Source organism: Paroedura picta, chromosome 6, assembly GCF_049243985.1.
Source record: "Paroedura picta isolate Pp20150507F chromosome 6, Ppicta_v3.0, whole genome shotgun sequence".
NCBI classification, from domain to species: domain Eukaryota; kingdom Metazoa; phylum Chordata; class Lepidosauria; order Squamata; family Gekkonidae; genus Paroedura; species Paroedura picta.
In genome coordinates, this window is record NC_135374.1 from 95235634 (window position 1) to 95258070 (window position 22437).

General features: G+C 43.6%; 1 long non-coding RNA gene across 2 annotated transcripts; it reads right to left on the reverse strand.

Annotated features, from left to right (window-relative positions):
• Positions 1 to 507: 507 nt before the first annotated feature.
• On the reverse strand, positions 508 to 7299 carry LOC143840737 (uncharacterized). Of its 2 annotated transcripts, none has more exons than XR_013232362.1 (3): positions 7169 to 7299; positions 4427 to 4564; positions 508 to 765 (listed from the first exon to the last, which is right to left on the reverse strand). It is a non-coding gene; the product is annotated as an uncharacterized LOC143840737 (long non-coding RNA). The 2 variants fall into 2 exon arrangements; XR_013232361.1 differs by having other exon boundaries at positions 7162 to 7293.
• Between the last annotated feature and the right edge of the window lie 15138 nt (positions 7300 to 22437).

Below are 22437 nucleotides of genomic sequence, written 5' to 3' on the forward strand. Positions count from 1 at the left end.
AAGTGTACTTCTAAAGTGCATTAACCATTATGTGCAGAATGGGCCCTGGCTGGTCTGTCTGCCTGTCTTTATCAAAGGGGAAATTTCGAAACCTATAATTAAATACTTAACTAAAACCCTGGTCCTGCAATCCTGAAAAGGCTCAAACACACAAACAAGGGTGTGGAACAGTTTAAAACAGGGAGCACAATCCAGCCAAAGTTACTGCTTTAACGGAAAAGCTAAGTGCAAACTTAGCTTTCTTCTACTGAAAGTGCTTCATTTTGGCTGGATCCTGTGGGTTTTTTTTTTTAATTGAGTATCTGAGGCAAATGTAAGATAGATGCCATCCTCCGGATGGGACCTGGGGATCCCCTAGAATTACAGCTCATCTCCAGATTATAGAGACCAATTCTGCAGGAGAAAGTGGATATTTTGGAGGGTGAGCTCAATGGCATTGCATCCCATTGGGACCCCTGTCCTCTGCAGCCTCAATTCTCCAGGAGTTTCCTAACCTCTCTCTGGCCATCCTGCCCCCTCATCCCCCACTGGTGGCCAAGGCGGACCTGGCAATCCTGAAGCCTGAAAGAAGAAGGACTCACTCTTATTCATTTTGTTTTAGTCATTTCTGTGCATGCTGATGGTTTTCTTGGGACATAGGAACTTACGGACAGTGCTCCATGGACAATGCTGCGGCTTGGTGAATTTTTTTCCAGCCATTTTTCAGGACTTCTAATCAGCAAGGCACACACTGTATTCAGCAGAAGTTTTGTTGCAGTTTTTCATCTAAAGGAAACAGGAAGACACAGACACAAATAAGGAGTTTAGTTAGTATTGGTACTAGATGAGGCAGGGGCAAATTCCTCATGCGGAAATGGTCAAGATTGCAGCAGCTAAGCCCTGTGTAGTATTTGAATGGGAGGCCCCCAAAGAAGTCCAGGATTGCTGCATGGAGGCAGGCAAATGGCCTCCACACATTTCTTGTCTTGAAAACTTCACAACGGAGGCTCTGTCAGTCGGCAGCAACTTTCTTAGCCAAAAAAAAAACAAGAAAAAAGTTTTGCTCTGGCTGTTCCAGATAGCCCATTTGGCCCCTTGTCATACACAGAGTTTTCCCCGATTGTGTTCCCTGAACAAAATAGAAAATAACAGGATTGTGCTGACTACATTATTTACCAACTTTTTTTTTAGTAGAAATGGGCAAGACTGGAGAAAGAAGGGTTTAATACTTATAAAATTGATAGTCTCAGAGGTAGGGAGCGCTCTTTATTTATTGTAATAATTTATTTTGATATCTGTACACAGCCCGTGGCGCCACGGGCGCCACGGACTGTATAAAGGAGTAAGGGGTAGTGGGGAGGAGTTAGGGCGGGACCGGTCCGGGATAAAAACTCGGAGGGGCCAATCAGGAGCCGCGAAGCGGCTCCTGATTGGCCCCTCCAAGTGCCCATCCCGTCGCGCGGCTCCCCCATTCCCTGCTTCACACGCACAGCGACAGGTGAGCGCTTCGGGGGCCGTTCGCCGCTGGGGGAGGGTGGGGGTGGTGGGAGCCGGCCTTCGCTCGGCCTCCGGAGCGCCCTCGCGGTAGCACCCGCGAGGGAGATCTCCGCCCCGACAGAAGCCTCCTTTCCCAGCCCCCCTTTTCCCTCCGGCTTCTGCCGGGGCTGAGCTCTCCCTCGCACCGGCGAGGGAGATCTCCGCCCCGACAGAAGCCTCCTTACCCCCCCCCCCAGCCCATCTAGCGCCCATTTTATTTCAATTTAAAATGGGCTTGAAATCTAGTTGTAATAATAATTCTGAAAACTGATATTACCTGGATTCCGTTTTGTCAGAAGTCCTACAGAATACAGAAATAAAGAAAACTACAAAAAAGGATACTTTTCTTTCTTTTATGAATATATTTATTGTATTGCCGTTGGACAGGTCTGTTTCTCTCTGTTTGGAGAAAGAAGGGTGCCAAAGACCCCATCATCTTGAACCCCTTTTAGATACACATCAAATTAAAAGCCACACAGGCTTCTACTTGGCCAACATCCCAACAGATATCAACATGAGCTCCTTATAAAACAGTGTTTAAGCGTAAACACAGCTTGTTTTGTGGGAAATGTCTGCTGAGCTCTATAGAAAATGGATCCCTTGCTACTAGGCATTTAGAAACATCTTCGGTAAAGATAACACATGTGCTATTTTTAGAGTTTCTTTTTTTTTTTAACTTGACATTTCCACAGGATCTTTTAAATCTCTCCCCCCCCCCTCAATAAATGCCTGTCAATCTTTGTTATATCTTTTTAGATCAATTGTTTCACTGGTTTCGGAAGAACATCCATTGAAACAGTCTTTAGTGAGAAAAAGACATTCCTGGATTAATGGGACATCAACATGAGTAAAGAGCATCCTATTTTATCAGATGCCTCCAGTGGAACAATGCTGCTTGGGCCCTGGATATAGGAGACAATAAAACAAGTTAACAAGTAGAAAGGGGAATTTCTGTGATAAAGGCAATGGGAAATGCATGCTTTTGGATTATGTATTCTGTCCATGTTTATTATTCTAGTAATTATGGTGTGCCTTTTACATTTCCATTATCTCGAGATCTCACCTTGTTCGTTTCAGGCAAGATTTGTGCATGGCCATTAAACAGCAAATGAGGGTATGGCCAGATGCTGAATAAAGAGTCAAAGCCAGCAAATCTATCAGAGAGATACGGGCAAAGGTAAGGAGAAGCAGGGGTCTGCAGAGAGTGACACAAAACAGGCAGAGTTTGGGTGCAGAGAAAGGATTTGAGTGCAAGAAAAGGCACTGTAGAAACAGGCTTGTGCAAATGATCCTTGTCAATCTGCCTCACAGGAAAGATAAAGCCAGACTAGAAATGGCAGATCTGGGTTGGGAAATAACCTGGTAATTTGGGGCAGTGGAACTGGGGGAGGGCAGGGTTTGAGGGAGGGAGAAAGCCCAGCAGGGTATAGAATCATCCAGTACACCCTGCAGAGCAGCCATTTCCCCCCCCCAGAAGAACCATCTGGAGATCAGCTGTAATAGCAGTTGGCAACTCTACCTGTCAGAGTGAAGAAATTATTCCTGAACTCAAAAGGCAGTGTTGGAATTGCAATCAGCAAGTAATTTGGTGAAGACAGCCAACCTGTAGTTCAGCTGTTTAAGCTGCTGAGCTGCACCTGTGTGCTCACTCATGGCATCAAGTGGTTACAGGTGAGGTTGCAATGGAAAAACCCTGAGCACAAACCCTGAGAACAAAGGGGATTCCTTTGTTTAAGGTGGGCTCCTGCCCACTTCCTCTGGAAAAGAAAGAGCTAATCAGTGTGTGTGCCTCTCCTGGCAAGGAGGAGTAACATTAAGCTCTGCTCTCTCCATGTAGGCTTGCAATGGGTTTTCCTTGTAACTACTCTTTAAGCTTTTGTACTCTCCTTCAGTTAAGGAGACTGAAGCAGATGAATAATATATATTTTCTCCAGTAAAGATTAATCTCTTTTAAACCTTAAAGTGCTGTGCTCCTGGATCTGTGCCTCTTCCACAAAGGTAATTAATAACTGCATACTTTCAAAACGCTTGGTTACTCCGCAGCTGTATTTTTCTGGAGGGACTCAGGACCGAGCCTAGTCTGAAAGTCCTAACAGGGAGACTATGCTGAATGTAAGATAAAACACCCTTAATAAAAGGTTATACACAACGTTTTTTTTAAATTTAAAAAATCATTCTGCATAAGTTGTAAGATAGTCCTCTCCTTTTCTCAATAGTAATGTAGTAAGCCTTCCTTTCCGGTAAATAGGAATATTCTGGGGATGGGTTCAATTTCTCTAAGTACATCAGTTGCAGATAAGTGTATGGATTTTACTAGAATGGCCTTGCAGACTCCTTATTTGAAATTCTAGCATTTGGGGATTTTTTTAAACCGAATATATTTAAACATCTTGGATGGGTTCTGTGTTGTGTTTCCAGTTATTTCTGTCTCTTACAGCGTAGCATTCTAGTGTGTAATTAAATTCTGAGTTTATACTGAATGTGTGTAGAACATTGACTGTCATGGCTTCCCCCAGGAATCTTATAGTTTGGTCGGGGTGCTGAGCATTCTTACAGATCTCTCAGCATTCCAAGAGTCTTGCAAAGAGAGAGGATATATCTTTCGTGCTGGTTTAAGGGCCGGAACAGAAGTGATGAAGGTAGCTTTGCTCTCACAGGCTGCAAAAGGTACATAGCTTGTGCGTGCATTTCCAGTTCGGATTGGGCCCTGCAGGGGGGAGTTTTGCTCAGTTTAGCTAATCAAAACTGGGTTCTGCATACTGTATAGGGAAACTGGGCCCTAAAATGTTTTATTTGTCATTTAAGCCTTTAATAACTGTACAGGGAGCCTGTTTTCCATTATGGAAAAAGAAAGGGACCGAAAAGCTAAAATCTCCCCATGTGGCCCCAATCCCAACAGGGCTGCACTCACCTGTGATTTACTTTTTACCAAGATCATGATAATCACAGCTGTTGTGGCTTAGCGTCTATGGTGAAAAGACCTCCCAAATCTTCCTCCAGGTTCCTAGTCACGAGTCATCATGCATGCTCTTTGATTTTCGTAGTCTTTCTGGAGGCAGTAATGATAGGTCAAGTTAACCTGATGATATGCTTTTCGGCATGAGAAAAGCCATTCACAATCGGTGCTTGGTGTGTTTGTCTCTTTTCTGGCATGGATTTTCACACATAAGATGAGCAGCATTGTGGCAGTGCAAGTTAAAAGCCTTTGGTGTTCACAGAAAGATTACTCTTTCTTTGCCATGGAAACAAGAAGACTTAATGAAAATGAACTCAGCTGATTTCCACCGTGAGCTAAAATTATTCTATAAATAGAACTTATTCTTTGCATCAGCTGGGTAGTGCACAAAGAAGAAGGTGTTCAGTGCAACATGGAAAAATGCACAAGGAAGATTTGGGAAGCAGGTTCTAATTACTGCGCCTATATATTGTAAAATGCTGAAGAGGCGCTTATTTATTCATTTATAACCTAATTTATATGCTGCCCTTCCTCAGAGGTTCAGGGCGGCTTACAACATCTATAATAAAAAATATAGCTGAATTTTAAAATTTAACAATACAGTGTTATCAAAACCTAAAACATTTAAAATCCCCCCATTTCAAGTGGGAGGAGGGGAGGGTGTACAATGTGAAAGTTCATTTTGTGTTTAGATGGTAACCTTTACATATCTGTATATGTTGTGTGTTCATAGGGAGGCCAGTTATTGGTGGTATTCTGTAGACCAGTGGTTCTCGACCTTCCTAATGCTGTGACCCTTTAATACAGTTCCCCATGTTGTGGTGACCCCCAACCATAAAATTATGCAAGAGTTCTTTCACAAAAATTAAACCAAAACTGACCAATGGCATGAAGATCCATTGTTCATCATTGTATACAAATTGGCTCCTCCCCCCCCCCCGGGGTTTCTCAGTTCAGTTCTGCCTCTTGTCCCACCATACCGATCGCACTCTTTTCCGCTGTTCCAGACAGACAAATGCTCTATCTTGATCTACCCTGCAAGGCTGTTGTGTGGATGGCACCCCCCCCCAGCCAAGCTGCTTGCCCTGCCACAACCTCTGTGAAAGAGTCATTCAACTCCCATAGGGGTATCGACCCCCAGGTTTAGAACCACTGCTGTAGACCTTAACCACAGGCTTGGTGGAATGCCTCTGTCTTTCAAGCCTTGCTGAACTGTTTTAGATCCTGCAGGGCCCTGATCTCACCTGAAAGAGCATTCCACCAGGCCAATCTGAGGCCAATTTGATTTCTCTGGGGATGGAGATCTTGAGCAAGTTTGGTATGCTCGATCGTAGACTTCTGTGATCGTAGACTTAGGTGGTCCTGCAGGTATAAAGATCCCAAGCCGTTTAGGGCTTTAAAAGGAAAAATCAACACCTTGAACCTGATTCAGTCCTCTATCTGGAGCCAGTGAAGCTGGGGGAGCACTGGTCGAATATGCTCTCTTTATCTGGTTCCTGTAAGGACCCTAGTTACCACATTCTGGACCAGTTGAAGCTTCCAGGCCAGCTACAAGGGTAGCCCTGCACAGGGTGACTTGCAGTAGTCTAGTTTGGAGGTAACTATTGTGTAAATGACAGTGGCCAGGTTGGATGTTGACAGATAAGACACTAGCTGCTATGCCTGCCAAAAATGGTTTAAAGCTTTGTGGGTAGCATTTGTGACCTGGGCCTCTATTGAGTCCAGGAATCACACCCATGCTCTTGACAGTAGTGAGCTATGGTGAGGTCTATGGATTTCATCATAAGGAGAGAGACCTCCTCAGCTAGGTGGGTGGACCTCTCCAGTGAGAGTGTTACCTCTTGAACCTTGCTTCAAGGACAATATCTTTGTAACTCTGCATAGTACAGTCACCACCACCAGACATGCATTTGATGCCCATGCACTGGTCTGTACCTCAGAACATGCCTTGTAATAATGTTGCCTTCAAATTTAGCAAGGAAACTGGTAGAGTGGTTGGTTGTCAGGCAAGCTTGAGCCTTAAGGCTGAATCACAACATAACGTTGGTATAAACTAACTTCAGATAGCCAGAGATTACAGACCAATGGAAGGGAGCTGCTTCCATTTTTCAAACTAGGGTTTTGAATGAAGGTTGGATGGAGAGGGGCTCATTGTTGCTAGCTGTGGAATCAGAACCAGACAAGAAACCAAGGGCTGTACATTGTCTGGGCTCTCAGTGAAATGGGTTAGGCTTTATGTCAAGTTGACATTGGGCAGAAATAATCATAACATTTACTAGGTGCTTTTCTATATCCTGACTTGTCTGGTGGGATTTGAGGTGCTTTCCCAAAATGTCATCCTGGGGCAAGTTCCTCACAAGTGGGGTTACAGTTTGGTACCAGTTAACATTTATGCTCGCCATGTAGATGTGGGCAGGGAGGCCGAAGAATTACTGATGTTGCAACAGGCTTTAGCCATAGGCCCAGCAGAACAGCTCTGTCTTGCATGCCCTGGGGAATGCTTTAAGATCCTTGAGGGCCCTGATCTCATTGGGCAGAGTGTTGAGGCCACTTTAATTTCTTTGGGGAAGGGGTCCTGTGCAGGCTTTATTCAGTCAATCAGACTGTTCTTTGGAGGGCATTGTGGGAGACGTGGTCCCACAGATATAATGGTCCCAGATCATTAGGGCTTCAAAGGTTAGAACCAAAACCTTGTACTTAATCTGGTCTTCAATCTGGAGCCAGTGCAGCTGGGAGAATGCAGGTTGAATATGTGCTCTCCATTGGGTCTTGCACTGCTGCATTCTGGAGAAGTTGATGTTTCTGGAGCAACTTCAAGGGGCAGCCCTGCAAAGAGAGAGTTGCAAAAGTCCAAACTGCAGGTTGAAACAAACAAATCAGACAAACTACTGAAGAAAATGGGCAGAATAGAAAGGCTCACACCTACAGTATACAAAGTAAAAAAAAAAAGAAACAAAAGAGGGCATATTCAAATCTTTGTTTTTAATGTGTCTTGCTAGCATCCTTGTTGCAGTTATTTGCCTTGATCCTTGCATAAAACCCTTTTACATTAAAAGGACCATGCCAAATCTGTCTCATATATTATGTGATGAGAGTACATATATTCAAAACATTAGTCAAAGGACCATATTTAGAGTCCTGCTGCTTCAGATCCACATGGCTACCTATTGGAATCTAATAGTTGAAGGAGAATGTAGTTAATGTATTGATGTCAGGCAAGGAGGGAAGGGTTTGTGATGTATCTACTGTTGATGTCACAAACACTATCCAGTAGGTACTTGAAACAGTAGCGCAGTCACTTTCCCTGTACATACAATAGTTGTGGTAATTGGAGCCAGGAATTGCTGTTCATCAGCAACTATGACTAGAGATAAGATTGCTATTAAATGATGACCCTGTGGTAGTGTTATAGTGGAAATAAAAAGTATAGGTAGACTTATATAGGCACATATGTGTCTGTTCCATGTTGCTTCCCCTCTTCCCTAGGCACAGTTTCACACAGGTGCTAAGAAAAAGAAAGATCTTCTCTCCTATATAGGAACACCAGTGATTCTCTTGACCCTATTCTGGACACACTGTGCGAAATAGGAAAATCAACTTCTAAACTGCAATGAAAGTGCATTATCTGATGTGTGCGGAATGGGGGATAGAGAATTAAAGAAATAAAAATAGTCACCAGATCTAGTAGGCATGCAGAGTCTTCATTCCTGTGTATGTTTATTCTTCAGAAATACGTAGGATGGAGAGCTCCACTAAGGCACTGGCTGTGCAGTTGAAACTTTAAACACCAGGAGTGAGCCACATCTCTTATCAAGAGATACAGTATTTCCCTGAAGGCTACCCAGATGATCAGAGGAGATGAAGTGGTAGCATTTTCTTTGTAAAAAAACCCAACAAAAACCACACACCCCCTAGCATTTCCGAAAAACGATGGAATTCTTTTTTTTTTTTTTGTAATATAAGTAGCCTGAGTCTTCAAGAGCAGATTGAAAAGCCAGAAAAGGGTACATATTTAGACATACGGTATGACTGAAACTGTTTTAGTAAAAACACCTGGCTTTATGGATCGGCAGGAAGCAAGAGTAAAGATGAGCTTGAAAGGTGCTAGGAAGCAATTTACAGGGGAAAGTCTAACATATTTCATGTTAAAATACCTCCTTCAGGGGCAGCTGCATTTACTTAACTCTGTTGTGAGATTCTACTGGCGTTTTGCTGCCCATTGAATGAGCTGTTGGCCCTGCATGGAAACGGATATTTCCGTCCACGTCAAAAAGCCACATTTGGTGAGATTTAGTTGGGCCTGGCTGAGGATAGCCTTGTGTTGTCGTGTGTGGATATTTCATGCTGCATTTTTGCCATAAGCATGTCTGACAGTTTCCATAATTCTGCAGGGAAGATACTGTTGGAACAAATTACAGGAGGGTTTCTGCCATTCCCTTTAAAGGGGCAAACTATATTAACATTCAGAGCAAGAGATGAACACAGAGCCAGTATCAAGCAGCCTGTATGTATGTATGTGTGTGTGTGGAGCACTGTCAAGGAGCTTCTTATTTTTGGTGACCCTATGAACTCATGGCCCCCCAAATGTCTTATCCTTAACAACCTTGTTCAGATTCAAGGAGGTGAAAGTTTACACTGTCAGCAATAGGGTTGTGGGTGTCCTGCATGGTACAGGGGGTTGGACTAGATGTCCAAGGAGGTCCCTTCCAACTCTATGATTCTAGGTCTTGCAAGCCGAGGGCTGTGGCTTCCTTGATTGAGTCAATCCATCTCGTATGGGGTCATCTTTTTTTCCTGCTGCCTTCCACCTTTCACTGGTGCCCTTTCCTGTGACTCTCGTCTTCTCATAATGTGAACTAGCTTAATTCTGTTGATTCGTATCTCTTAAAGAAGGGGTAGTCAAACTGTGGCCCTCCAGATGTCCATGGATTACAATTCCCATGAGCCCCTGCCAGCAATTGTAGTCCATGGACATCTGGAGGGCCGCAGTTTGACTACCCCTGCCTTAAAGCTTCCACCGGTGAACACTTCTTATGAGTCCCTTCTTAGGAAGTGAGATCCTGTGATATGTAATGAGTGAGCACAGGAGCACCTTGTGTGCTTGTTTTAGTGCTTAGATCTGGGAGAATGGTTTGCCCCTGGATTACTGGCAACTGTTTGTCTCTGTCATTTCCTTTTCCATAAAACGTCTCTCAATAAGCGCTTTAGCCCCTTAAGAATCTCCTGCCGGTTCTTTCAGTCATTCCAGCATTCCATCGACCCCTCCAATATATCTTACCTTGATTTTCTTTTTCAAAGAGCCGTCTTTGATCCCGTACTGAGGTGCAATTGGCTTTAAACCCATGGGCTGCAGACTCTGGGATTACAGCACTAATGGTCTTCTCTTTAGCCCAGGCAACTCTGTCTAAAACCATGTGGTGAGCTTCCTATAAAGCTTTGGAGCTTCTCTTTTCCAGAGGCAGCTGCCCTACCACTAAACCAGCAGTGCCTCAGACCTGGAAGAACTGTAGAAGCGGCCTCTGATCCAGCCTTTTTCAAAAGAAGCAGCCTCTGATCCAGCCTTTTCAAACTTTTGGCCATGGAGAAACCCCTGGAATATGTTTTATTCTTTGAGGAACCTTGGAAGTGGTGATATGCCCTTTCAGAGAAGTGGGCGGGGAAGTAAGATGTGGCAGCCAGCCAATCAATCCACTGATCATTTGCTGTTTCCATTGTGGAGAAAGAGACCAGGGCCTATGCACTTTCAGATAATGCACTTTCGGTGCACTTTAGAAGTAGATGTTCCTGTTCCGCATAGGAAAATCCAGCTGCCAAAGCACATTGAAAGTGCATTATCCTATGTCTGTGGAATGGGCCTAGGCCTATATAGCAACAGGGGAAGTGGGCTCCAGTGACTTCTCATGAGGTCAGTGGCTATTCAAACTTCTGGGAAAGACCGCATAACCCCTGGGGAGCTCTTGTGGAACCCTGGTTGGCAATCCCTAGTAGTGCAAGGAGCTGCATGTGGGTTAAAAAAAACTAGAGAGAAATTCAGGGGGATATCCTACAAGCCCTTCTGCATGCCTAATGGGGATTTTTGGATGCATCCCAGCCATATAATTCATTGCACTCGTCTAATGCAACTATTCAACAGAGAACTGGATATAATTATATCTTAGTCCCTGACTTCACACCTCATGGGGGGAATCACAAATCAATGTTCTGTGATTCTGACAATAGCGATTCAAATCAAAGAGAAGTTACACACGCAAAGTTCAGTGATGTCTTTTCTTATAAGGCTGAGATCCCGTGTAGTTCCCACACCTTTGCAGAGGCTTGGCTCGTTGCGTGGACTTGGCACATTTCCCACTTCTGAGACAGAAGCCTCAATTAACTTGAACGGAGGAGTATGGTCCCTCGAGGAGAGAGACGGAGCAGCCAATTTGCATTGTCTCTGAATAATGTCTGCTCCGTGGAGAACCAGACTCCTCCCTCCTAGCACCGTCGACTGTTATAACACACGCTCACTTTTTTCTTCCTGATCGAGTCCTGAACTTAGCCCGTTCCCGTTTCCCTTGCAAAACCAAGGCTGGGAAAGTCTATTGCCAAATACTGAACTGAGTAATGACAATCTACATCACCGCACTGGGAGGAGTCTGACGTGGGCCTGTTCTTTCACATGTCCATTGTGCCTTGCTTCATTGAACAATGGCACATACATTGCCGGCTTTTTAAAAGAAGCACAGATGTAAATGACTTGAGTATGTTTCAGTCTTCACGAAACATCTGAGCCACAGGCTATCATTACTTCATCACCCCGTTATTGTTGCACGGATCACAATGATGTCCTTTAACAGCAGTTTCTACAGAAGCAATTTCCACACTCTGCCTGCCAGACAGTTTCTAGTGTGCCCCAAGACATTTGCAGAAGGTTCCCGTAAATCCAAAGCACCCAGACGGAGAGGAGGGGGAGCGCCCACTGAGTGTCCACATGATTCACTGCTCTGGCATATGCCTTTTCCCAGGAACGTAAGGGTGGAGTTGACGGTGGTGGGTAACTCGGTTGCATCAGTTACAGTTAAGTTGATTTAGTCACTCCTGTTAGAGGGCAACAAGTAACATTAACTATAGAGGTGGTTTCCCATGATTTCTCTCTTTGGGTTACTGGTCATGCTCAAACACCGGCTGGTTCTTGCCACATTGCAAGCAGTGAACTGTCTGGATCCGTCCAAGTGCATAGGGATGGATCCAGTGTTTGCAACTGCATTAATGCTTCCTTGCTGCTGTCGATATCTGACCACCCAAGAGTGTAAGAAGGACGGTGTAATAATTAAACCAAACGGAGAGAAACAGACCTATCCAATGGCAATGCAATGAATATATTTATAAAAGAAAGAAGTGTCCTTTTTTGTAGTTTTCTTTATCTGTTTATTCTGTAGGACTTCTGTCAAAACGGAATCCAGGTAATATCCGTTTTCAGTGAGATTCTTTCATCGGTGACAAGTCCTGAACATTAATGAATAAACAGATAAGGAAAAGTACAAACAAGAACACTTTTCTTTCTTTGACGAATATATTTATTGTATTGCCATTGGATAGGTCAGGTTCTCTCTGTTTGATATCTGACCACTCGTCTGTCATTGGAACCACTTAACTTTTTTTAAAATACAGAGAAATTAGGGGAAAAATCAGAGCATTTTGAGTTGAGACTTACTACGTAGTACTTACTATTTAGTATCTTTGTGCTCTTTCAGTTTCTTCTCCTGAACCCAGCTAATCTTGCTATGAGCTCTCAATATCACTTCTCCAATATATGTCCCTACCTATGCGTGGGCAAAAACAGTCAGCAATGCAGCCTATGCAGTGTGTTGGCAGGATGCATCCGACAGCATAGATGCAAAAAGAGGCCAAAGTGCAAGCAATTCCCCTGCTCAGTTCAGTGACCCAGAGGACCATGACCCAAGGGTGATATTGTTCCTTATCCAGGTGGGTAGCCATGCTCGTGTGAAGCACTAGACATTCGAGTCCAGTGGCACCTTTAAGACCAGCATCCTCTTGGAGAAGAGTGACAAGTGGAGTGCCCCAGGGATCTGTCCTGGAGGCTGTGTTGTTCAACATATTTATAAATGATTTGGATGAGGGATTAGAGGGGTACTTATTAAATTTGCAGACGATACTAAACTGAGAGGGGTAGCAAACAACAGAAGAGAGAATCAGAATACAGGATGATCTTAATAGGCTCGAGAGGTGGGCTAAACTGAATAAAATGAAATTCAATAGGGACAAAGGTAAAGTTCTGCATTTAGGAGGTGGTAGGCTACAGTGGATGAGCGATAGGGTTGTGTGTGTCCTGCATAGTGCAGGGGGTTAGACTAGATGACCCAGGAAGTCCCTTCCAACTCTATTATTCTATGATTCTAACAAAGTTTAATTCTGGGTGTAATGCTTTTGTGTGCATTTATCTGAAAAAGTTTGCATGCTCATTAAAGTTATATCTAGAATTAAACTTTCACTCTGCCTCAAGGGCTGACGTAGTCACATGCACACACACACACGCACACACACACGTCAGTGCTGCGACTATTTGATTTTTCTCATTGGCATGTAGAACGTATCCTCTGTGATTCCCAAGAGCAAATCAGAGAAAACAAAGAAAGACGTGGAGCGTGGTCATGGGATTCAAATTAAAGTCCCACAGACTCGAATTCAGCGTTAATCTAAAGTAAGCTGTGTCTGCAGAAAAGGCCAATGCTACATAAGAGTGAAACGTACCACTGGTTTTAATTGGTTAAAAAGTGGTCTGTTTACACATGGATGAATCCTGATTTAGCCCAGCAGAGGGCGTGGAAGAGCACTGAGCTTGGATCGTCTCTCCAGCAGGGTCAGGATCATTCCTATAAGAACTGATCTCCAAATTACAGAGATCAGTTCCTCGGGAGAAAATGAATACTTTGGCAGGTAGATGCTGTAGCATCACATCCCTGTGGAGCTCTCTCCCCGCCCCAAACCCCAACCTCCCTGGACTCCACCCACACCACCTCCAGAAATTTCCCAACCCAGGATTCCCAACCCAAGATCAAAGCCTGAAACACACACACGCACCCTTTAAAACACTGAGCCTGATGGAGAGCTTTGGAGAACCAGAAAGACTGTATACGGTTCTCTGTCGTTTGGGCTGATATTAGAAAAGAACCATAGAATCATAGAGTTGGAAGGGGCCATACAGGCCATCTAGTCAACACAGGATCAGCCCAGAGCATCCTAAAGCATATCAATACATGACATTGTGTAGATTTTGTTTTGGGTTTTCCCCACAGTTGTAATTAATAAGCCAGATATTGATATGAAGAATAAATTCAGGGTTGTGGTGATAGAGAGTGCCGCAGTAATACAGTTTCTTTTCTTTTTTTTTTTGAAGTTTCAAAACTCAAAGTGTTTGTTTAAAAGTTAAACAGAGAATAGATTCTGACGACAAATCTATTTCAACCTCAGTTTGGGCGCACAAGTGAGAATATTTCTTTACATTTCTAAAATGGCTTCAGATATTCTATAGCTAATAGCTTGAACATTTATTCTGCTGGGTACCACAAGCTGTGTCTACATCATTGTTTGCGTATAATGGAAAAAGCATTTTGTTTTGAGAAAGTAGGCATTGCAAGGGAGGAAACAAACCAAGATATACGCTTACAATTAAAATTAAGGACAATGTTCATAACAATGCTTCAAAAGGGTTCCAACTGATTTGTTTTGTATTTTATTGTAAGAATGGAACTATACAAATCTCACACAATATGGTCACATTATATTCTGGTGGTCACAAACAGCTGATGTACAAAATGAAGGACATAATTTCCGTTTTACACTGAAGCCTATGACCCAGCTCTGTCTCCTGATGGACGGGCAACCCCCCCCCGAAACATTTGCCAGATGTTTGGAAGCAGTGTCTGGATGGCTCAGGCAGAGTTGCCTGAAACTCAGTCCCTATAAGATGGAGGTCCTGTGGCTGGGTAGAAGGGAGCAGGAGCAGGAAGCACACCTACTCTCCCTGGATGGGGTGCGTCTTATAGCTGTACCTTCCACCAGGAATTTGGGGGCGATCTTTGATGCCTCTTTATCTATGGAGGCTCATATCACGAAGGTAGCCCAAGTGGCCTTTTACCATTTTCGTCAAGCGTGGCTACTAGTGCCCTACCTGTCTCCAGAATCATGCAATGGTCACTTGCTCTGTGCTGGCCTTCCCTTATCTCTGACCTGGAAATTGCAATTGGTCCAAAATGTGTCTGCTAGGATCCTTATGTGGCCCTCTTGAAACAAAGCAGATAACTAGGAAACGGTTGATAACATTAAAATTCTATAGTGATATTGCTCTTTTTAGGGTTTTTAAGAAATGTGTGTGCTGGAGGAGGAATGGTAGCCATCAGGTTTGAGCCAAGGAAAATGATACCTATATGGGTGGGGCCTTCAGAAATGCATACCTTCTCATCAACACAGTGTCTGCATTTATGATCACACCAAACATGATTTTGGAAAGATCACAGCATGTTGGAAAGAAATGGAGAAATGAGACAAACAGAGAATGACAATGTATTAATGGTCCATCTGCCCCCCCCCCAAAAAAAAACCAAAAAAACCCTAGCCTGTATCTTAGACATTCTGCTTTTGGATTCTCCCTTAGACTTGCAGCTGTGAGTTATGTCTAACATGTATCTAACCCCTGGGGCTGTACTCTGATGTACTCTGACATTGAGAAACTATCTCTGTCAGTACACTGCATGTTTGCAACCAGGACATAAAGGCAGAGCAAACATCCATGTGGAAAGAGCCTAACTCTACCATATGGCACAATAAGGTTGCAGATCCGGGTTCTGCCGAGGGTAGCTAGTTGTATTTTCTATTCAGGGTACTAGAATGCCTTGGGTCATCCCGGCTAAGTCTCAGAGGGCAGTAGGCCCGACTTCTTCATTAATGTTCTTGTCAGGAGCTGAGCCTGGGTGGAGTCTAATGTCTTTCTCATGTCCCAGAGGGATTTGATATTGTCCAGCTCAAAACTTACTGAACAGCCCTTCTTTCAGGCAAAGTTCTCATTTGTTATGCTTGGACATCTCCAGTGAGCGGAATTGTTTGAGTAAATAGAAAGCACATTTGACCCAGCCTAGTTGCCAAATGCATTTTAAAGATGTACTAGGCAAACTCCAGAAAGGTGCCAGAAGTTCCAGGTGTTGAAATTTGCATAAGACTCTGCAAAAGCTAAATCGGATGCTTCCTGGGGTTTTGTTTGTAGGCTTGAAGCTTAGATTGGTCCCCAAACTCAGCCGTAGCTAATAAATATTGAAATTTTTAGAAAGATATAAAAGCATCAGCTTCCTGGAATGCTTCCACCTAAAACCGTGAAGTTTTGCTTGAAATTTGCCTAAGAATGTCCTGAAATGCAGCCAAGGTTAGTTGAAAGGACTGGGAACTATAGGCAGTTATTCTTCCAGCTTGGCACAATGTTCAGATTTTCATTACAAGGATTGGAGGGGACTCAAACGATTTACAGTTTATCCCATAGTGCAGGCTAATCCACCTTGCATTATGGGAAGTGGGGAAAGTGTCCCTGAGATTTGGCACAGATTTGCTATAGGTTTTTTATTATTATTTAAGGCTATAAACTCAGCAACAGCCTATTGGAGATTTTCAAAAATGTTTCGAAATGACGCTTTTTTTTTAGTCTTGAGCAAAAGTGACTTAGCTCATGAAATAAAATGTGTATCTGTGTAGGTACAAATGCTTGAGATATTAATGTATGCTAATGATAAATGCATTCACTGGATGCAGAGTGAAATATTCCAGTGTGGGAGCATGTCTCATTTTGGTTCAGATAAGTCAAAGTACCTGAATCAGTGCTGGTTTAGGTTCTTCTTTGACCTAACTGAACTGAATCACCTATCCCTGCACTTTAAATGGGTCGAAATCATTATTCAGCCAGTTTTAAGGAAGAGTCTGGCGGGAAAGTGAGCACATAAAGAAGCCCTTTAAATGCTTCCCTTCTCGCTTTCTTAGGCATTGCAGAAAAGGGGGGAGGGAGAGAGAGCACTAAGCAGCTGATGTGTCATGATCAGCTGTTTGGCGAACCCTTTAAATGCCTCCCCCACCTAGTCTTCTCTGGCAGTGAAGAATGCTCTCCACTGCCAGAGAAGGCTGGAGGAGGGATTTAAAGGGCCTGTCAGGCAGTTGATCATGACGCATCAGCTGCTTTGCGCACCCTTTAAATATCTCCCTGTGGTTTCTCAGGTAACAGATACTCTGTGCTGCCTAGGAAGGCAGTGTGTGTGTGTGTGTGTGGGGGGGGACAGGCATGTATAGGGGGGGAATGTGGACCATTTTGAATTCAGCCCCATTGATTCAGCCAAATCCAAATCTGTAAAAGGCCATTTGTGTGATGCAGATTTGGCCCAAACTTATTCCAGATTAATCTGAAGTGGTCTGTGTTTTTTCCCCCCGCTCTATGCACTTGCCTAGTCAAATCCTGTCCCGTGTACCCTGTGGCTTCCTCCTTGACCACAGGCTCGGAGTGGCTTACAGAAAGGATTAAAATACATAAAGAATTAAACATTGAATATTAGGCTTTACATTTTGGCGGAATTAATAATTTCATATAAAATAAGTAAACCAGTTTCAAGCTGCTTCCTTCCCCAAATGAAAAAGATGGGGAGGAATAATAAATTCATTCAAATAGCATTGAAGGAGATGGATTATAGACAGGGAGGCCAGCAAACTATAAAGTTGTTTGTAGACTAAGGTGACCAGATTTCAACACTGGTAAAGCGGGACACCATTGACCCAGGGCGGGGGGTTCTTGATTAAAATTTGGTCTATATGGAGCAACAAAAATTAGAATTGCTTAAGAACTCTGATATCATTTGGCAGGGAGTTCCACCTGGTTAAGGCCAATTTAATTACCTTGGGACTGGGGATTTCTTTTGGTGTAGTGGTTTGGGGTAGTGGTTAGGAGTGCGGACTTGCAATCTGGCATGCCAGGTTCGATTCTGCGCTCCCCCACATGCAACCAGCTGGGTGACATTGGGCTCGCCACGGCACTGATAAAACTGTTCTGACCGGGCAGTGATATCAGGGCTCTCTCAGCCTCACCCACCCCACAGGGTGTCTGTTGTGGGGAGAGGAATGGGAAGGCGACTGTAAGCCGCTTTGAGCCTCCTTCGGGTAGGGAAAAGTGGCATATAAGAACCAACTCTTCTTCTTCTTTCTTTTTATTTATTTAAGCAGAGTGTTTGCTAGGACATAATGGAAGAGGACATCCCCTCTTCCTAAACCCCCTGGGATGTAAAAGTACTAACCCCCATGTGTAGTGGAAGTAAGCACAACAGTTTGAAAGTCTTACTAAGTCACAAGGCATACATACCTGGGTCTTTGTGGAAACATGTCTCATTCATGTAATCCACCACCATGAAAAAAAGCATCCACAGATTTATGGTGTGCAGTGCCTGGTATTCAAACTTCATAGTGGCAGAAGACATAGGATCAGCTTGCACCCCATCACTTGTATAAATTGCAGAACTTGGCTGTACCAGTGACATAGAGGTATACTGAGACCAGAAGTTTTTCACATGATCTGGCAGTCAGAAAATGTTTGCTTGGCGAGGAGCCATCTTACTTGGTCCACCCACAGGGTTCTTGTCTGCTTAGATTATCAGAGTCATGTGGAAAGGTGTTGTGAGAGCTACTCCCACGCTGCTGTGGCGGATATCTGATAGAGGAGCATCAAGGACTCTGGTTTTCAGTGAATAATGTGTATTTTTTAAACAACATTTTCTTCTGTGTTTCTCTTCTCATAGCCTTGATGACTAGAATTGAACTCTGTAATTACTGTAGGAGGTTTATTTCCAAAACTTATTACTGCTATTAAGTGGCTGGTTCTAGAAGTTGTTAATTGCATCGCTAAGGAATTTTGTTCTCTTGTGTTGACTTGGAAGGAACGAAAACGGCACAAAAACAATATGTTTTTCACCGCCCCTTAATTAGAGCTGCTTCCTGTTTCGTGCCCCATTTTCTTAGAGGGGAAAAAAGAGGCAGATATGAATTGCCCTTCCTTTATCTTATTTTTCTTATTATGTTTCCTTCAGTTAAAAACAAGTGTGCGATTGTCCTTATAGATGTGTCTGTGAAACCAACCATTTTATCAATTCAAGATATTGCTAGTGGAAGTACTTGGCATAATTTTTTTTACATAACTGGATATGATCAATATTTGTATGGGAAAACAAGACGGTTGAAGTAGCAAAATTGCTACCTTTATAACAGAGGTGGTGAATTTAGGGATTCAAAGTTGGCCTGTGGCCCCTTCTGTTGATGTTGCCAGCCACTACTGTAGCTCATCTTGAAAGTCATTACAGGAACAATCATGTTCGGATACTTATAATGGTAATGATAATTGGTTAGATCCAGTGGCGGTAAATGGAAACATAAGGTCAGTTAGAGCAGTTCTTCTTGCACAAAGAAGAGTGCAAGATATATCGGAATATAAGCCTATAGCTGGCACGAAGACATTCTTTAGGCTCCGAGAAGTCCCATAAGTGGCACAATTTCGCACAATATAGTTGGGAAGCAGAGCTGTGTAGATACCAACCCAAGCCCCTTTCCCAGCCCCTCCAAGCCCATCATCGGCCATGGGGGGCGGGGTTTGACATGACCATATATGGTTCTATCGTATGCCATGAGCTCTTTTGGAGAGTAGCGGTGTATAAATCGAAGAATAAATGTTGAACAAATTTATAAATATATTAAAAACTTAACTCCCATCTATTCAGGAAACCCTTCCGTGGCCATGAAGAAACCCCAGGGTTTTATGAAAGCCTGGTTGAGAAAGCCTGCTCTAGAAGAATGCCCCCTTGGTTGTGTGAATTAGGTCTTTTTCATCTCAGCATTGTGATAAAAGGAACTTTGATATCATGTCAGTTTTATGACTGGGGTATTAAATACCCTGTTTGACAGAAAGCTTGACCCAAAGAGAAGACTGAGCTTGTCCCTTGTGAGTCATTTGTTCTGCGGGACCAGTATGAGTAGCTTGCAATGGAGTAAATTTAAGAAACGAAACACAGAGGATCCAGACCAAATCAATTGAGCCATATTGCCATAGCTTTACTGTTTCCATGTCGAGTTACGTATGACTGATTATATGAGTCTTTAACCACATGCCTGGTGTGCAGGTCAGACTTCATTTATTGCTTCACCACTCAGCCATTTCTGGCGGCCCTGCAGGAAATACCGATAGGGGGGCTCGTTGACCAGTAAACCTGGAACTTTCGCTTGACTGTGCTGCTGGGTATCGAAGGTGATGGGAATCTGCTCAACCCATGTGTCGACAAGGCTATCTGACCATTTAGCATGCAGCATCGCAGCCCAGGCAGGCCGGTAATACTGAAGAGCCTGTTGGTTTTCGTGGAAAGATGAGAGTCTGTGGACAGAACAGCTAAGAAACATAATAATATGAGACTTAGCTCAGTAAACAAACCTTTTCTAGGGCAAATGAAAGTGAGACAAGAAGTTGCGGGCAAAAGGATCTATCGAGCAAACATTGCCCTTGTTTTGTATGCCAGTACTGAAGCTAACCCCCCCTCCCCGTCTATTTCATACTGTTTCCTGTGTGACATCTGCACACAATTGTTGCCCTATATTCAAATTAGAAGAGATTCCCAGTGCTGAGAAACTCACTCGGTTATTTGATAGCTAAACCTTGCAAAGAAAACCTGAGACAGCTTGGATTTTCTTGTGGGTGTTTTAGGGTTGTTGTTGTTTTTTTTTTTTTTTGGTTCCAGGTCCTGCAAATGTTTCCTTTTTTGTTTTGTTTTGCTAACCCTACCTCTCCCAGCAGACCCTGGCTGTGCTTCAAGAGATGGATTTTGGCAGGCGCTCTAAGCACCTTGGTGTCATTACCATTGAGTGCAAGCTCAATCTCCCAGTTTGCTCATTCAACAAGGGCTCCCCCCCCCCTTTTTTTTTTTTTTTTTTGGCCGTTGCCAGCAACTGTGTTGAGGCCTCTCTTCTCACACAAACTCCCAGGTGGTTCAATCAGCAGCTGACTATGAAAAAAACGAGAAACTGGTTCTCTGGGAAAAAGGAATAAGTGGTGGGCTGAAATGAGGGAACATTGGGAATGAGAGAGAATAAGGAAGACGGTTTCCACAACCCCTGCGATTAATCCCCATGTAGTCAGCCTCAACCACAGTACGTTCTGACATTTAAAATATGCTGGCTCACATTCACTTCAGAGTTTTTTAGAATGCTGTATTTTTAGAATCCGTTTCAGAATGTTGTATACAGTTGTTGTTGTCTAAGCCAGGCTGAAGGAGGCCCGTGTCTAGGTGAGCCAGCTTTTAGGTAGTGATGCTGGTGAGTTTTCCATCAGGACCGCTCTGAATGCGGATTCTTCTAGCTTGAGAATATATTCTCCACTTAGACTCCAACCTCGATCCCCATGAATCTGGTTCTAGCTAGAAATGAGGCTTGCCCTCCAGCCTCACTGCAGGCTAGCCTTCCAGATGGGAATCCCGCCCCCCACACTCCTTCCCCAGTGATAAAACTTTACCTTTGTGAAAGCTGTGGGTATAATTGACCACAGGGAAACAGAAAAGAGGCTAGGAATTGTAGGTTGTACTTTAATTAAGAGAAAGAGAGGGAAAAAAACTACCAGACCCATAATCCCTGGCTGGAAATGACGGCTGGGAAGAATGGAGATATCATTTTCAGTCAAGTGAAAGAGTCTGGTGCTGTAGGGTTGGCCGCTGGCAGGGAATGGAAGATGCAGGGTTTTTGACTCCAGGTTGGAAAACTCCTGAGGATTTGGAGATTTGATTCAGTTCCCACCATTGAGTTCCCACCCTCCAAAGCATCTGTTTTCTCTGAAGATGAGCTGTAATTCTGGGGGGGCCCACCTGGAGGTTGGCATCCTTAGGTAGGTGCCTCTCCACCATTGATCAAGTCCTGTCCTCTGCCAGTTATATTCATCTATTTGTTGTTCAGTGGAACATTCTTTCTGAAAACACTCTTGAGAAAATTCAGATTTTTTTTTACATCAAATGAGGTTCAAGATTAACTGGGGGATTATTCCTATACCCCAATTTTGCAAGCAGGGCCCACTCTGCACACATTGGATAATACACTTTCACTGTTCTTTTACGGCTGGATTTTCCTGTGCGGAACAGGAAAATCTACTTCTGAAGTGCATTGAAAGCACATTATCCAACAAGTGCAGAATGTGCCCAGGAATGATTCCCTCACAGCCTGAAAAATTTTCCACTGTACTTGGATGGCTCTGCTGTTCCAATGAAAAGGGTTAGGAAAAGCTTCTTCTGTTCCTTGCCTTTCTTGAGGGACCAACATGGCAGCTCCTGTACTTATTCCTTCCCCCTGTTCATGTGGACAAGCAGTTGGGTTTGATTTGCAGCTTGGGTGGTTCAGTGTTATTTACTTATTTTCACACTAATCTAATGTTTATGTTTAGAAATAATTACCAAGGGTATCGGGTGAAAAACCCAGTCTGTTTTTGGATTCCTTAAGGATGTTTCTCCAGCCGTGCAATTAGTTCAGAGGACTGAGAAGAAAGGGAGTGTGAATCTCTAACTAGCTCAGACTTGCTGCAATGGTGGCTGGATTTATGCTTATATGCAATATTTTTTTTCCCTTTGGTAACTCAAGAAGGAAACTGTGCACTTAGTTCTGCTTTTCAGAAGCAACTTTAGCACGAATCAAGCAGTGTCGGAACAAAGCTTAAACAGTGTTTATTCCAAATTGCTTCTATTATGACTTTTTTCTCACTTGATATTTGTTGGAAAGCTGTTAGGCAGTGGTTCTCAGCCTTCCTGATGCCGCAACCCTTTTTATTCAGCTCCTCGTGTTGTGGTGACCCTCACCCATAAAATTATGCAAGCGTTCTTTCACAGAAATTAAACCGAAACTGAGCAGTGGCATGAAGATCTATTGTTCATGAT